Source organism: Myodes glareolus, chromosome 13 (genome assembly GCF_982192425.1).
Source record: "Myodes glareolus chromosome 13, mMyoGla1.1, whole genome shotgun sequence".
In the NCBI taxonomy this organism is placed as follows: domain Eukaryota; kingdom Metazoa; phylum Chordata; class Mammalia; order Rodentia; family Cricetidae; genus Myodes; species Myodes glareolus.
In genome coordinates this window covers 39,738,932-39,754,626 of record NC_142038.1, presented here as the reverse complement: position 1 = coordinate 39,754,626, position 15,695 = coordinate 39,738,932, and positions in this window count along the sequence as shown.

Genomic DNA, 15,695 nt, shown 5'->3' with positions numbered 1-15,695 from the left:
GCATAGAACCTTGAAGATAGTAATGGGAAATTCAAGGGCTCATCCTGTCTCTGGAAATCCTCCAGACTAGATAAGAAAATCTCTGAAACAGAGGGAGATGAAAAAAAAAAATCCCCCAAGTGATCTTGTGGACAGGGCTAGCACTGTAATTTATTTTAGCTTAGACTAGGCTACATAACTGTTGACCTCCCAGCACATATGAGGCAGAGTGTTAAGACTCACAGGTATGTTGCAGGAATTTGCCATCTTGGGAGGCCTGGTATTGCAATACTCACAATGTGAAACAGATCTGACTCCAACGGATTAATTTAAAGCCTTTTCAAGGGCCAAGCAGCAGGAAGGAAAAGCTAGCACATCAAAAGGTGAACTTTTCAAATAAACCCCTAACATAAAAAATAGCCTCCACCAGAATCCCACGACTGGGCACTTATCCAAAGGAGACAAAGTCAGTCTGTCAAAGAGGTAGCTCTTCTTGTGTTTATTGTAGAACTTTTTCCCCAAGAGCCAGGATCTGAAATCAGCTTACACATCCAAAGAAAGATGAATGGATAAAGGAAATGTGCTACATAAATGGAATAGTACTCAGTTATAAAAAAGCATGAAATCCAGTCATTCATGTCGCCATTGAAACATGTTTTTTGTGAAGATCTCACTTAAAGTATACCATACCTCTTTCTGGTTACTATTTTAGTAGACATTTTATTTTCTTTAGCCTTTAGCCTTCATTGTCACCTGAAACTTCTTTTATTTTATTTTATTTTTTGGTGCTTTCACTATTTCCTCATTTGAATACAAACTCCTTGTAAGCAATGACCTCTTCAGACTTGTTTTTTGCCTTCCACCCCAAGCTAACCTGGTAAACTGCCCTGCTGGGTGGGCAGGTGCTTAAGCTAGTTGGTTAAAGAGTTTGATTTGCAGCTTGGTATTAAATCTTTTATTGAGGATGGGTCAGGTTGGGGATTTAATCCTCAGGAGAGAAAGAAAAGAAAAGCAAAACACTCACTAAATGATTAAAGGAATGGAGAGTGCACAAGGTTGCCATGGGTCTTAGACCCTGGATAAAGCAGGTATTTAGAAAATTATGTTGGCTGCGACCCTGGAGCAACTCATGTGATTGTCATTTTCACCCTGAACCTTCTTATGGAGGTTTTTCTTTTTTATTTGTTTTTTTTTCTTATCTGTTTTTAACCAAATATTGTGAAAATATACTTACTTCATTCTTTAATGTTTTAGAACATCCCTGACTCTTTCAGCTGTCCAAAGTAAGTAGGTTTCATTATGACACGTCCATGCACGCGTATACAGTTTGACCACATTTATCCCATCCACTGCCCTTTCCTTGCCCCTCCCCCAGCTCAATCCCCTTTCCAAATCTGTAACGGATCACTCTTCATGTCCATCCTCCCGACCCTAGATTTCACATAGGAGAAAACATGCAGTATCCATCTGACTCTGCCTTATTTCATTTAGCAAGATAATTTCCCGGTCTATCCATTTTCCTGCAAATGCTGTACTTCTTCATGGCTGAGTAGTACCACGCCATGCATATATACCACATTTTCTTTATCCATTCTCCCGCTGATGGGCCCTTAGACTGGCTCTGTATTGTGGCTTTGATGAATCGTGAAACAATAGGGGTAGTCTAGTATCTCCACAGTAAACTAGCTCTGAGTCTCTGAGACAGTCCCTTAAGTGGATAGTCAGCTCGAATTTAACCTCCATCCTGGTTTACATGGTGGCCACAGTAGCTGACAGTCCTTTTCTGCCCACATTCTCATCAATGTTCTCAATTTTGATAATGTATTTTCCCGATTTTGAAGAGACTGAGTGTAGAATGCTTGTCTGCAGTTTACTTAGTTTAAATTCATTTGGTAGTTCACATTTTACTGTTTCACAAGAAATGTAACATATAAAAATACCACATTCTGGAGATAGAGTTAGAAGTTTTATAACTTCCATATGATTTAAAGGTTTAAGTAATGAATGTCTTGTGCAATTTCATTTCTGAAACTTCATTTCTTTATTTTTATTTTTAGCAAAAATTTACTTTGATTTTATGTTTGTATTTTGCCTGTGTGTGTGTTAAGTGCCAGAAGAGGGTGATAATTCTCTAGATCTGGAGTTACAGATGATTGTAAGCCCTCACGTGGGTGCTGGGAACCAAACCTGGGTAATTTATAAGAACATCAATGCTCTTAAGTGCTGAACCATCCCTCCAACCCAGAAACCTCCTTTTAAAGTTGGAGAATGATACGGGATCAGAAGTACTAAAAACTGAAAGTATAGATTAAAAATCAAAGGTAATTTTGAAGTTTCCTATTATACATTTTGTTCATTCATCTATTTCAACATAAAGTCTTATTTTTAATTTGTATTCCATAAAGTTATAGATATTGTTTTTATATCTATGTCTGAATCTATATCATTATGTATGTATCTACCTACCTATCTGATTGTTTTAGCACTACTTACCAATAATACGACTTTTCTGTTTTTATAAAGTATTTATCATTGAATAATTATAAGTTAATTTATAAAATACTTCTTTCACATTGGCATTCTAAGAGTGTTTAGAATGCACAAAAGCCAAAGATACATGATTTTTAGCACATACTCCATGTTTTTATTAACTCTCACATAAAATATTGGAAGCAATATAGGTTTCAAATATATAAGACTATAGGCTTCAAATACTTTGGAATAGGTTTTCTTCTTAGAGTTTAGAGAGAACTCTTCTGTGTGTAAGATTTTAGGCTACAGCATTCTTGGTAGGTTTTGCAATTGAGAAACACTCTTTCAGGGTAGTAAAATGGAGAGTCTGTACACAGTGATGTAAACTAGTGATTTAGAGCTGTGTCACCACAGGCACTACTTGCTCTTTCTAAGTATTAAATGCCTTAAAGATTAGTGGGTGCTCTCCTAGCGTCTGTTGAAAAATGATGTTGTGTTTGAGACATATTGAAGAAATTTGAGTCATATTTTCAGAAGACTTGGATGATGTGATGAGAAGCTATAACAGCCATAGTACAATAAACCAACTAGGAAAATCTGATAGTTTAAGTGATCTGAAAATATCAACATGAACTCTCCTGGTATGTGTCTAATGAGCACCACATTAACTTGTTACAAGAAAATGAACAGACCAGTTGAAGGTGGCGGGCTACCCCCACAGTTGAACATTCTGTTGCTGGAACAAAACAAGTCATGCTCACACCCCTAGACAAAAACATTCTGTAGGCAAACCACTCCCTGGGTGGAATCCAAAGTTATCTCCTTAAGGGAACTGGAACTTAGTTGGATCCTTAGACTTTTGTTTGAGGTGGGAACATATCTACTCCTTTATTTCTAGAATGCAAGGTTTGGCTATTAGCCACACTTGTTGACAATAACCTTGAGAGAGCAGAACCCTCTGAGCTACTTCTAGGTGGGAACTTTGTTTGAAGTAGAACCACAATAACCTTGAAGGAACAGAGTTAAGTTCCAACTCTTTGACCTTTGGTCAACCTGGAAATAGGCTCACATTTTTGGGCCTCCACATGTGCCTATGGAAAAGTTCCCTTTATGGTACATAAAAAATAAATTTCAAAAAGTGAATTTTGTTTTGGGAAATATCCATTATATTTAAGATAAAACCAGGGTCAGATTTGGTAATAACATTGTCATTCAGTTTCATAAAGCTTTCCTCATGGTGAGGACCTACTTAAGAACACTAGCAGGGGTTTAAGATTTTTACATTATTTCTCCATCATCTCTTTGACTTTTAAATCTACTAGTTAGTCTTTTTTTAAATATTCATTTACTATCTATACATTTGAGGGGTATGTGCGTGTATGTAACATGATACACGTGTAGAAGTCTGAAGAGTATAGGCAGATTTTTCTGTCCCTCCTGCTAGTTCCCAAATCATGAAGACATCATTAATTTTAAAAGCTTGGCTTTATAGGTTCAGGCTTGTTTTGACTAGTTCTTTTAACTTAAATTAACCCATGTCTTTTAATCTATATTCTTTTATGTGTCTTTGTTACCTTTACTTTATAAAGTCCATGTTGTTTTCTCTGCTTCCCTGGTACCTCCTCATGATTCTACCCTTTTCCCTGTGTTCTCTCTGCCTCAAAAATCCTGGCCAACTATTGGCTATTCAGTTTTTTATTAAACCAATCAGAATGACGCATCTTCGCAGTGTACAAAAAGATTATTCCACAACTTTTCCTCCTTTTTGTCTAAATAAAACAAAATAGTTTGACTCCAACATAGTAAAACTATATGCAATAAGAACCATTATCAGATATTGTCTAAATAGAAAAGAAAGGTACTAACTTTAACAAAAGAAACAATATTCAGTAAGAATAACTGTCAAGTAAGAATTACATTAACAATGTCTAGTCAATTTGGCAATAAATTTGGCAAATTTAGAGAAAATACTTCATTATCTATCCTCTCTTGATGAGTCCAAAGTGTTATACGAATTTATCTTCTATCATAACTAAGGAAAACTGTTAACTGTGACTATTTAGTCTTCAACTCTATCACAGACCTTAAAAGGATATAATATTGCCTTAGTAAACAAGAAGTACAGTGCAAACAACTTCTCAAACTATAGAAATGACAGAGACAGTCATCCAAAGTTCCTCTGCAATGTTGGAACATCCATATTAGGCTTACAAATCTAGAATATTTGATGACTTTTCTGTGAAGCAGAAAATTTTGAAGAACTGTCTGACTCTGTTTTGGAAAAGTTTTGCAGTCACTTTTCTTTATGTACTGTTGGTTCAGTTTAGACAGCATATTGTCAACAGCTGAGGCAAGGCAGTTTCTTGCTCAAATGACTAGTTTTTGTTATAAAGAAATCAAGCTTTATATGGAGGCTCTTAGATGTCCAACATACCTTTTTGAAGTAGATTGTACTACAAAGAGCATGTCTCCGTGTCATGAAAGCCTTATATTATTGAAATATTTTAAGTGTCATATTTTGTAGGTCTTTGAAGTGTTTGACAATCACCTATTTAATTTAAAATATATCTGTCTATATGACCTTGAAAACATACCTAACAATGACTTTAAGTTTGATAATTATAGTTGACTGTTAGCTTATTATTTATTATCCTAAACAGCTTTCAAAGACTAAAGCTTTACATAACATTTTTTAAACAAGCCGCTTAGGTACAATACCTTCAACAAGAATAAAAGCATATATAGAGTATGTTTTAACAAAAATAACCTTAATTTGTATCAATATGCAAAAATCCATATCAATGTAAAATATTTTAAACTAGCAGATGTTTAAAAGTAGACTCAACCATCTACCTTTTTATCCCATCATTTCTATACTATATTCCCCCCCCTTTTTCATTCAGAAATCGGTCCCTGAATCTAATCTCCTTTGTTTAGCTTTTTTCTTTCCTGACCATTACCAATAACAACTTGTAACCAACTCCCCTAAATGATGATAAATATCTATAACTTACTGAATGACCAAAAACCTCCTACGCCTCTTGGGAATGTGGGTGTTGTATTCTCTAAACTGCTTCCTGTTGTTTGGGGATGCTAGTATCTTTGTGGATGTTGATAAAATTAGAATAGTGGTCAAGTCCTGGCAAGAATAGTCTGTGAGGCTGGACCATGTTAACCAGTGCCTTGAAGCCGTTCCAGATGCAGAACTCTGAGAAAGCTGTAATAGAGGTGTTCTGAGAGGATGGATCACCTGAGCCACCCATTTTCAGTGGTACCTGGCCCCCTTGCTCTGAAAACAGATAAACTTTAAAAGGTAACATACATATCTGTGTTACCACAAGTATGTAATATGCAATGTGCACAAGTCAGTTAAAAATGACGTTTTGTTTTATGTCTGAACAAGTTGGAGAATTGACTTAGCCGCTAAAAGCACTGCCTGTTCTTCCTTAGTTCAATTCCCAGCAACTACATGGTGACTCACAACCCTCTGTAACGAGATCTAGTACCCTCTCAAGGAAGAGACCTGGTCAGTCATCCTCATCAACTTAGACCATGAAACCCAATATAAACAAGTTCAATAGAACCACCATATATGGGCTACACATACCAAAAAAAAAAAGAAAAAATGAAAGGTAAAATATACATCACCTGTCATATAGTTTGTCTAGATTTTATCTTTATGTCTATAATCATGACTTTTATAGGTTCTCCTCACATTAAACCTGATCTTTAACTTTGAATGAATTCACAGCCTTTTGTGAATGTAATTCTTTTTAGGAATGAATTCATAACCTCTTCTCCAATGCACCAGATTTTTGGACTTCCATTTTGAAATGGCAATTTAAAAATATATAGATTGGTTTAATTTAGTATTTTTTTTATAATACAGTGTCTCTCAGTAGCTATCGTTTGCTTATCAACAATCAAAATATTCAAAGACAACACAATAACATACAGGATCCAGGCTCCCTGTGTATTTCCCTTCTCTATGTGGATTGATCATGTTTTTAAACTTTACTCTTTCTTTAAAGACTTTATTACTTTTAAAATACTTATTTTTTCTCTGTCTATACCTATTTTCTTCCCTTCAGCTTACACACATTGCTAAACACACTTTAGCATGTTTAGATGTTTTTTCTGTCTGAACCTGCTTTACTGCATATTTGTAACCTATTCTGACTACATGTGCAAAGCCTTAAACTTGCCTTGTGCCTTAGCTCATGGTGTACTGGTGGCTCAGGCATCCAGGTAGCTGCCAGGAGACATGTTTCTGTATCTTGGTTGAAATGAGATGCACGAGAGAAGGGGGCTACCTTTGGCTCTGTTTTTGTGTGTTTAAAACCTTTTTTTTTTTTTAAAAAAAAAAACAACTTTCTCAGGTCTTATGTGATATACGTGGCCAGATGTTGGGCGCCATTTGTAGGCAGATTTTTCTGTTTCTTCTGCCAGTTCCCACATTATGACATGGAGATTTAAAAATCATAAACGCTTGGCTGATAGCTTAGGATTGCTTCTAACCAGTTCTTATAACAAATTAATCCATATCTTTTAATCTATGTTCTTTTATATGACTTGATTACCATTACTTTGTAAAGCCCATGCTGCTTGCTCTGCATTCCAGGCATTTCTTTGTGACTCTGTCCTTCCCTGTGTTCTCTGTCCCCCCAAACCTGACTAGCTATTGGCCTTTAAGTTTTTTATTAAATCAATCAGAGAGACACATCCTCACAGTGTGCAAAACATTATTCCACAAAAAAAGAGTCCCTTTTGGTGAAATGATTCATTCATTCCTCCCCTTTTATATAGTTTATGTTTAAAAAACACATGGACACATAACACACAGGCACACATATACACAAATGTACGTACACACATACATGCACTCACACACACACAAAAAAAAATAAGATGGAACCATGTATCTAATTATTCGTATTATATGAAATTGTAGATTCAAAATAAATAAAATATAAAACTATTTAAATATAGTTAAGTCAATCATTGATCATTTATTCTGAAATAAATACAATAGTTTTGGTTTTTTGTTTGCTTTTGTTGTTGTTGTTTGTTTTGTATTTTTTTGTCATTCCTACCCAGAGGATGTGTGTGTGTGTGTGTGTATGTATGTGTGTGTGTATGCATGTATGTATGCATGTATAATATATAGTTTTATATTTACTCCCTCTACTAAAATGTTATTTTCCCAAGGAATCACACACTTGTTGCATTATTGCCTCCAGGATGCTACTTAAAAAGTGCCTTTTCTATAAAGCCTTTGTTTGCTACTCTATCTGAAATGCAACAACCAGAATACTTATTATTCATTTCTTGCCTTGTCATTATTTTATATTTTGCACTCATCTAAAGCATGAGCCTAATTAATATTAATCAATAAAAAGCAAGAGTCAAATATTGGAGAGAACCTAGAAGATCAGAGAACAGGGAGCAGCTGCCAGCTGTATCCTTCCTCTCTTATTCTTCAGTCCCTGAAGACTGAGATCCTGTCTCCACCCCACCTTGTCACTTCCTGTCTCCTCCTCCTGAGTATTGGGTGGGATTAAAGGTGTGAGTCGTGAATCACCACTACCCAGCTTCTATGGTTAACTAGTGGTGAGCTCTGCCCTCTGATCCCCAGGCAAGCTTTATTTGTCAGAACACAATCAAAATGCCACACAACACTCATCATTTAACATGCTTGTCACCTTCACTAGAATGTACGGTTTAATGAGAATAGAACTCTTTGTTTTGTAATTTAAATTTTATTTCTGTTCCTCTAATGCCCAGAGTGGTTTTTAACATAATATAAATTCTTCTGGTTGAATGGATAAATGTATTAAGATAAAACTGCAACAAGGTGTATGCTTTACCATTATTTGTCTGAAACATGAAGATAATAAGCTTGTAGATGCTTCTGAGTATATAAAACTTGAAAGTGATCATAAGAAAAAGATCATTGACTGACTGAATGAGGGCAAGAGACAGGATAGCTGGGGAGTGGGATTGTTCATTGAATATTTTAAAATACCTTCCAGTGTTGAATTATGTGAGTTGATTGTCGATTTCAAATACTAGTTAAAAGTAAAGTAATTAAAAAAAAATGCTAGAAAGAAAGTGTAGGTTCACAAAAAGGTAGGTAGCATGTGAAGTCTCTGATAGAGGGAACTACGGCAGTGGCATCAGCCTTGTAGGATGGGTAGAGTCACAATAGAGAAACTTAGTGAGGAGATCAACATGCGGTCTAGACCCAAAAAAGGACACATCTATCAATTACTTTCCTGTTGTTGTCACAAAATACCAGGATCAAAAACAACTTATGAGAGAAAGAGTTTATTTGTACCTATGGTTAGTGAGGAATGTTCATCACAATGGGAGAAAGCATGACCGCGGAAACAGGAAGCTGTGAGATCACATCATCTATCTTAATCATGAAGCAGAGAGAGTGAATTGAAAGTGTGGCCAGATTGTGAGTTCTATAAGCCCACTCCAGTATAATTTTTCCTCCAGAAAGACCACATCACCGCCCCCCCCCCCCAACAGTGCCACTGAGTAAGGACAGGCTCAAATATATAAGCTTATGGTGGTGGTGGGGGGAGTCACATTCAAACCATTGCACCACAGTTCTGGGATGCTATGTAGTTGTAGGGTACCCAATTGGTAAGAAGCATTTAAGAAACTGAGTATGTCTGGATTGTTTAGTGGTGTGAGAGAATTGTCTGTATTCTGTCAATCATGTTTTAAATAAACGCTGATTGGCCAGGCAGGAGGTGTGGGCAGGAAAAACAGACAGGAAGTGGAAATTATGCAAGGAAAGCAGGAGAATTCTGGAGAGGAGGAAGTTGATTCCTCCCACTCCTGCCCAGATCACTGAAGCAGCAGGATGTGAGCTGCCCCACTGAAAAAGGTACTGAGCCACATGGCTAACATAGATCAGAAAAATGGGTTAATCAAGATATGAGTGTTAGCCAGTAAGAAGCCTGACCTAACAGGCCAATCAGCATTATAACTTACAGAGATTTCAGTGTGATTTTTCTCTGGGACTAAACAGCTGAGGGGCAGGGCGGGAAAGAAACCCCCAAACAAGCAGGCTCCCCTCATGTTACAGTTTAGAACAAAATTGTGACAAACTCACTTGCTAGACTGAGGAATTTAGGCTTGAAGCATCAGATAATTCCACTCCTAATAACATTACCTGCATCCTTGAATTCTATGGTGCTGTTTGGTTAATATTGAACTAAAGTTAAGGTTATTGCTTTAAGGATAGCTCTTGGTTGGGATATAATGAGGAGAAGGAATTGGTGAAACAGAGAAAAAAAATCAAACATTCATCTAATGATAAACATTGATCTTTTTAGACCTGTTTTTTTTCCATTTAGAAAATCATGTTACACATGCATTATGTACATTTCCAATCAGTATTATGGAAATATTGCAAATCAAAGACTTCACTTGCCAAGTATTTATTCAGTGGTAAACATGCTTGTTCAGGAACATGTACACATAGTTTATCTTAAATTTATAAATGCATATTCCACCAAAAATATGGGATAGCTCCTCACTGTATATTGTTCTGCAATTCAATTTATTCCACTGGCATCATACTATATGATCTTGCAAAGAAGAAACTTCCTTTATAGTGATCAGTGCTTCAGTGGGAGGGGATATTGCTTTTTCTCTGTGGTTTTTTTTTGTTATTTAAAGACAATATTGTTTTTTTTTATTACTGTTGCCTTTGAATGCTTGTTTTGTTCAGAAATTTTAACACAAGAAAATTGACACCTAAAGTGCAGGTGTCAATTTTCTTTTTATTTTTGATGTTGCTATTTTATTTGATTTATTTTATTAAATTTTTAATTTTTATTGTTTTGTTGTTTTTATTGAGCTATATATTTTCTCTACTCCCCTCCTTTTCTCCACCTTCACTTTCTATCCTCTCCCATGATCCCCATGATCCCAGTTTTCTCAGGAGATCTTGTCTTTTTCTACTTTTCATGTAGATTAGATCTATGCATGTCTCTCTTAGGGTCTTTTTTGTCTAGGTTCTCTGGGGTTGTGAATTGTAGGCTGTTTTTTCTTTGCTTTATGTCTAAAAGCCACTTGTGGGTGAATACATATAATATTTGTTTTTCTGGGTCTGAGTTACCTCACTCAATATGTTTTCTAGATCCATCCATTTACTTGCAAATTTCAAGATGTCATTATTTTTTTCTTGCTGTGCAGTACTCCACTGTGTTAATGTACCACATTTTCTTTATCCATTCTTCAGCTGAGGAGAAGACTGATTTCCAAAATATATAAAATCTCAATAAACTGTCAGAGACTAGCTTTGACAAAAATACTACTTACCAGGGTAGGGACATGGGGATTAGAAAAGTTAGTAAAGATTATGAGGAGACGAGTGAAAATAATAAAACAGAAACATAGGATAGTACCGGGAGGGAGTTCCAGTGAATACTGAAATCCACTTGCCTTCAATTTCCATTTACTTAAAATATCCTCGATCCCAAAAAGTAGGAGTAAGATAAAAACTGAATTACCATGATGCAAGGAAATGAACAGACCAGTTGAAGGTTGCAGACTACATTCTTAGTTAAACATTCTGCTGCTGAAATATAAGACAAGTAACGCTCACACCCTAGACTAAAACATTCTATAGATAAACTACTCTCTGGGTGGAATCCATTGTTACCTCCCGAAAGGAGTAAGAACTTAGCTGGATCCTTAGACTTTTGTTTGGGGTAGAAACAGATCTACTTCTTTATACCTGAAATATAAGGTCCAGATATTAGCCACACCTGCTGACAATAACCTTGAGAGGCAGAACTCTGATCTGAATCTAGGTGGGGCTTTTGTTGGAGGAAGAAACAGACAATAACCTTGAAAAAGTAGAAGTAAGTTCCAACTCTCTGACCTTTTTGGTCAAGGTAGAATGACAACAACTTTGTGCAAGTTGAAACTCTCTGACCTTCAGACAAGGTGAAAATAGGCTCACATTTTTGGGCCTCCACAAGGAGTTGGTCATCAAAAGAACAAATAACCCAATTAAAAAATTGGGGCACAGACCTAAACAGAGAACTCTCAACAGATGAATCTAAAATGGCTGAAAGACACTTAAGAAAATGTTCAAAATTCTTAGCCATCAGAGAAATGCAAATCAAAGCAACTCTGAGATTCCATCTTACACTTTTCAGATTGGCCAAGTTCAAAAATTCTGATGACAACGTGTGTTGGAGAGGGTTAAAAAGGGAACACTACTGCATTGCTTGTGGGAGGGCACACTGGTACAGTCGCTTTGGGAATCAGTATGGTAATTTTTCCGAAAATTAAGAAACAGCCTACCTCAAGACTCAGCAGTACTAATTTTGGGTACAAACCCAAAATCATACCACAAGGACATCACAACATTATTTGTAAGAGCCAGAACCACGTGTCAATTTTCTATTGTGGTGTCATGCACCTTCCCCACATGTAGATTCTTTGGTACCTCTTGTTAAGTTGGGAGCACAGCCCCTAGCCCCTTGCAATCATCCCAGCCCCCACGCCTGAGAGTTGTATTGGTCTGGACTCCAAATCCCATCATGCCAGGTCCTGACCCCTTCCTGGGGTGGGGGTCAGGACCACTCCCACAAGATATTTAAGTGAGCTCCCAAGAAGAAACACATGATTTCTTCCCTCTCCCCTCAGTGGTTGCATTAGCGGCCTCTCAGTTCCCCCTCGGGGCCACCCGTGAGCACAGGAATCCCATTAAACCTAATTATTTTTAATGTGGCTTGTTGTGATTTGGCTTGGTTGGGATTTTTGCATCAGCAGAGAGCTCGCATTAGGAAAAATTCCTAACACCTCTCTCTGGTTCCGTTAGCTGACTGGGCATTGGTGTCAGGTCCTCATCATGCTATTGAGCTCTAACTCTTGTGATCATGGCTCACAGTGTCCTTGGTTGTGATCCTCTGAATGCTGAGCAAACCAATGATTGCTTTATCCAGAGTTGGGCACCCTAGTGCTTCTTGCCCTTGCATTGCACACTTCCTGGTGACTGAACTTCTCAAAGAATGATGATCATTATTCTACTTTGTCAAGTAACTAGTCTGGATGACACAGGAAACAGAAGTTTCCAGATCAGCTGAGGCCTTTGACTGTGACGTTTGCAGCATTGCCTCTGTCAGTTCTTTTAGTCAAAACAGTCAGAGGGGCTGTTGTTCAGCTAGGTAGAGAGTCCAGTTCTTGGTAGGAGTGGAAGACAGTATTACGAAAGAACACATGGGACAGCAGGCATGAAAAACACTGTCTGCTGTGTTATGTTCTATGTGCTATCTCAGAGGAACAGACTTTTTATCCCACTTTCTGATAAAAAGCCACCTGTCTCGCACTACAGTGATGTGGCTATAAAACGAACCTCACGTGGATTATCTGCCCGCAGTATGCTACTTATGCTGTGGTTTTTTTCAGCTCCGATTCACGAGGCACATGAATTGCACAATAGTTCACAAGCCTAGAGAAGCCAAATAATAAGGTGAACCCAAAGAAAAACATATATAGATCCTCCTGGAAATTGGAAGCAAACAAGATTGCCGGGGGAAAAGAGTTGGGAGCATGGGGTGGGGTAGGGGTGGAAGTGACGTTGGGGGAAGGGGAAGGGGGAGAGGGAAGGGAGAAAGGAAAGACTGGAGAGAGCTTGGGGGAGTGGGAGGGTGGAGATGGAGGAAGGGTGGATATAGGAGCAGGGAAGAAGATATCTACATTAAGGGAGCCACTTTATGGTTGGCAAGAGACTTGGCTCTAGAGGGGATCCCAGGTGTCCACGGGGATGTCCCAACCTAGGTCCTTTGGCAGCAGAGGAGAGGGTGCCGGAACTGGCCTTGCCCCACTATCTCGAATATCACCATAGAATCTTCGTTCGGCGACAGATGGGGATAGAGACAGAGACCCTCATCAGGGCAACGGACTGAGCTCCCAAGGTCCAGTTGAAGGTCAGAAGAAGGGAGAAGACGAGCAAGGAAGTCAGGACTGTGAGGGGTTGATCCACCCACTGAGGTAGTGTGCCTGATCTAATGGGAGCTCACCAAATCGAGCCAGACCGGGTCTGAATGAGCAAGTGATCAAACCGGACTCTCTGATTGTGCCTGACAATGGGGGCTAACTGAGAAGTCATTGACAAAGGCACTGGGACTTGTTTCTATTGCATGTACTGGCTTTTTGGAACCCTAGTCTATATGGATGCACAGCTTCCTAGGCCTGGATGTAGGGGGGAGGGCCTTGGACTTCCCACAGGGCAGGATTCCCTGCCCTCTCTCAAGCAGGGAGGGGGAGGGTTGAGGGTGAGTGGAGGAGCAGTAGGGGAATGGAAGGAGGGGAGGAAATGTAAATTTCTGAATGGAAAAATAAAAAAATAAAGAAAGAAAAGAAAAGAAAAACCAAATGTAGCAGCCATTTCAATGAATACTAGATACCTATTCTACATTTTGCCTTTTGATCCATAGAGATGGTTATTGTGCATTTCCCCATCCTCAGAATGTCTTCATTCAAGGTTCACAAATTGGAAGAACAGACTCAGGACTCAACAATAAGCAATAACCACCAAATGCATGAGATTCTGTGTGAAGGCCAAAAAATGCAGACACATTTCCACCTTGTCTGCTGGTCAGATAGTTTGGAGATTTGGCGAGCATAGTTGCCTGGTCCTAACTCAGGAGGTGATTGCTTGGGGTTTTTTTTGAAATTAAGATTCTAGTAAGTCCATGTCATCCTGACAGGTGGTCAGGATATGTAAATGTACTTCTGCTCCTTCTTTAGTAACTATGAGGTCACCTGGGCAAAGGCGGTCTTCAGGATATGAGACTTAGAGCACGTCGCTGCCTAGACGACAGAATGCTAATGAGTCATAAGGCCATTGACTGCATCAGTTATCCTTTTGTATCATGTTAATAAAGCCTTTTGTTACCTTCTGCCTCCATTTATGTTGGATATAAAAGCTGTGGAGAAATGAGTGTGTGTGTGTGTGGGGGGGGGGAAGTTTCAGGATTTCTGTCACTGGAATGTCCTCCCGATTCTTTCTATGTTTTCTGTCTTGTTATTTTTATGCGTCTTCATATTCTTTACTTATATTTCTTCAGTTCCCACACCCTTACCCTGGTAAGAAGTATGTCAAGGCCAGTACTTGACAATTATACTAGCTTACTGAGAGGGAGAAGGCATTGAAGACTAATTGCTGAAGACCAGCAAGCAAGGAAGGAGCCCCAGCCCTTAGCAGGTATGACAGGGAAGCAGGGGATGCATGCGGTGCAAGACAGTTGTGGCTAGCAGGGTCTAAGTCCCAGCGTCAGACAGAGTAGGTAAATAGAGTCCATTCCAGGGGGAGGGGCGGGGGCATTCTGGAATCATGGGTACCTCTGCTGGAGTCTGTTAGTGTGGTGATTAGCATCTGGTTTCTGATTAAAACAGTGAGGAAGAAGAAACCGTTTCTAAGCAATTGGGTTATTTTCAATGTTTACCTGCGTGTTTTAGAATATTCCCATTTTGTGACATTATTTTTTTAAAATTACTTATTTCTATTTATGTGTATTGGGTAAGTCTGTGTTGAGTGTATGCCAGAGATGTGTGGGTACCCACGGAGGCTAGAACAGAGCGATGGTTGCCTTTGGGCTGGAGTTACAAGCCATGGTGAGCCTCCTGGTGTGGGTGCTGGGAATGGAACTTGGGTCCTCTGTAAGAACATCCTTAACTTCTAAGCCATATCTGCCTGCGGGGGGCCATCCTGTCCTGCAGGAATGAACGCCACCAAAAACGAGAATTCCTTCTCTGGTCACATCTTTATTTGGAGCATTCCCTTGAGGAAAATTGGGGGAAGGGAAGATAGAGCAGGGACGAGAGAAAGCTTAGAGAGAGAGGGTTGGGCCCCGAGGCAGTTGCTTTTAAACGGTGGAGCGGCTTGAACACTGTCCTGATTGGTTAATGCCATTCTGCTGGTCTGAGCATGTGCAGGCAAGGGTGCTCAGCCCCACGTGGCTACCTCCAAACTGCAGGACCACCTGTGCCTCCAGGTGGCTCCCAACATCTCCCTCTTCTCTTGTTAATAAGAGCAAGAAGGCAAAACTATTCTTCAATCTGGTCCCCACCTCATGATGTGTGGACCGATTAAAGAAAAGAAAAGCAAGACACACCCTTCCCGTGCAATGGGACAACTACTTCCCTGGGAGTGCTAGGGCTGTGTCTGCACACCCTCCGCCTATGCATACCTTCCTCCATGCTTT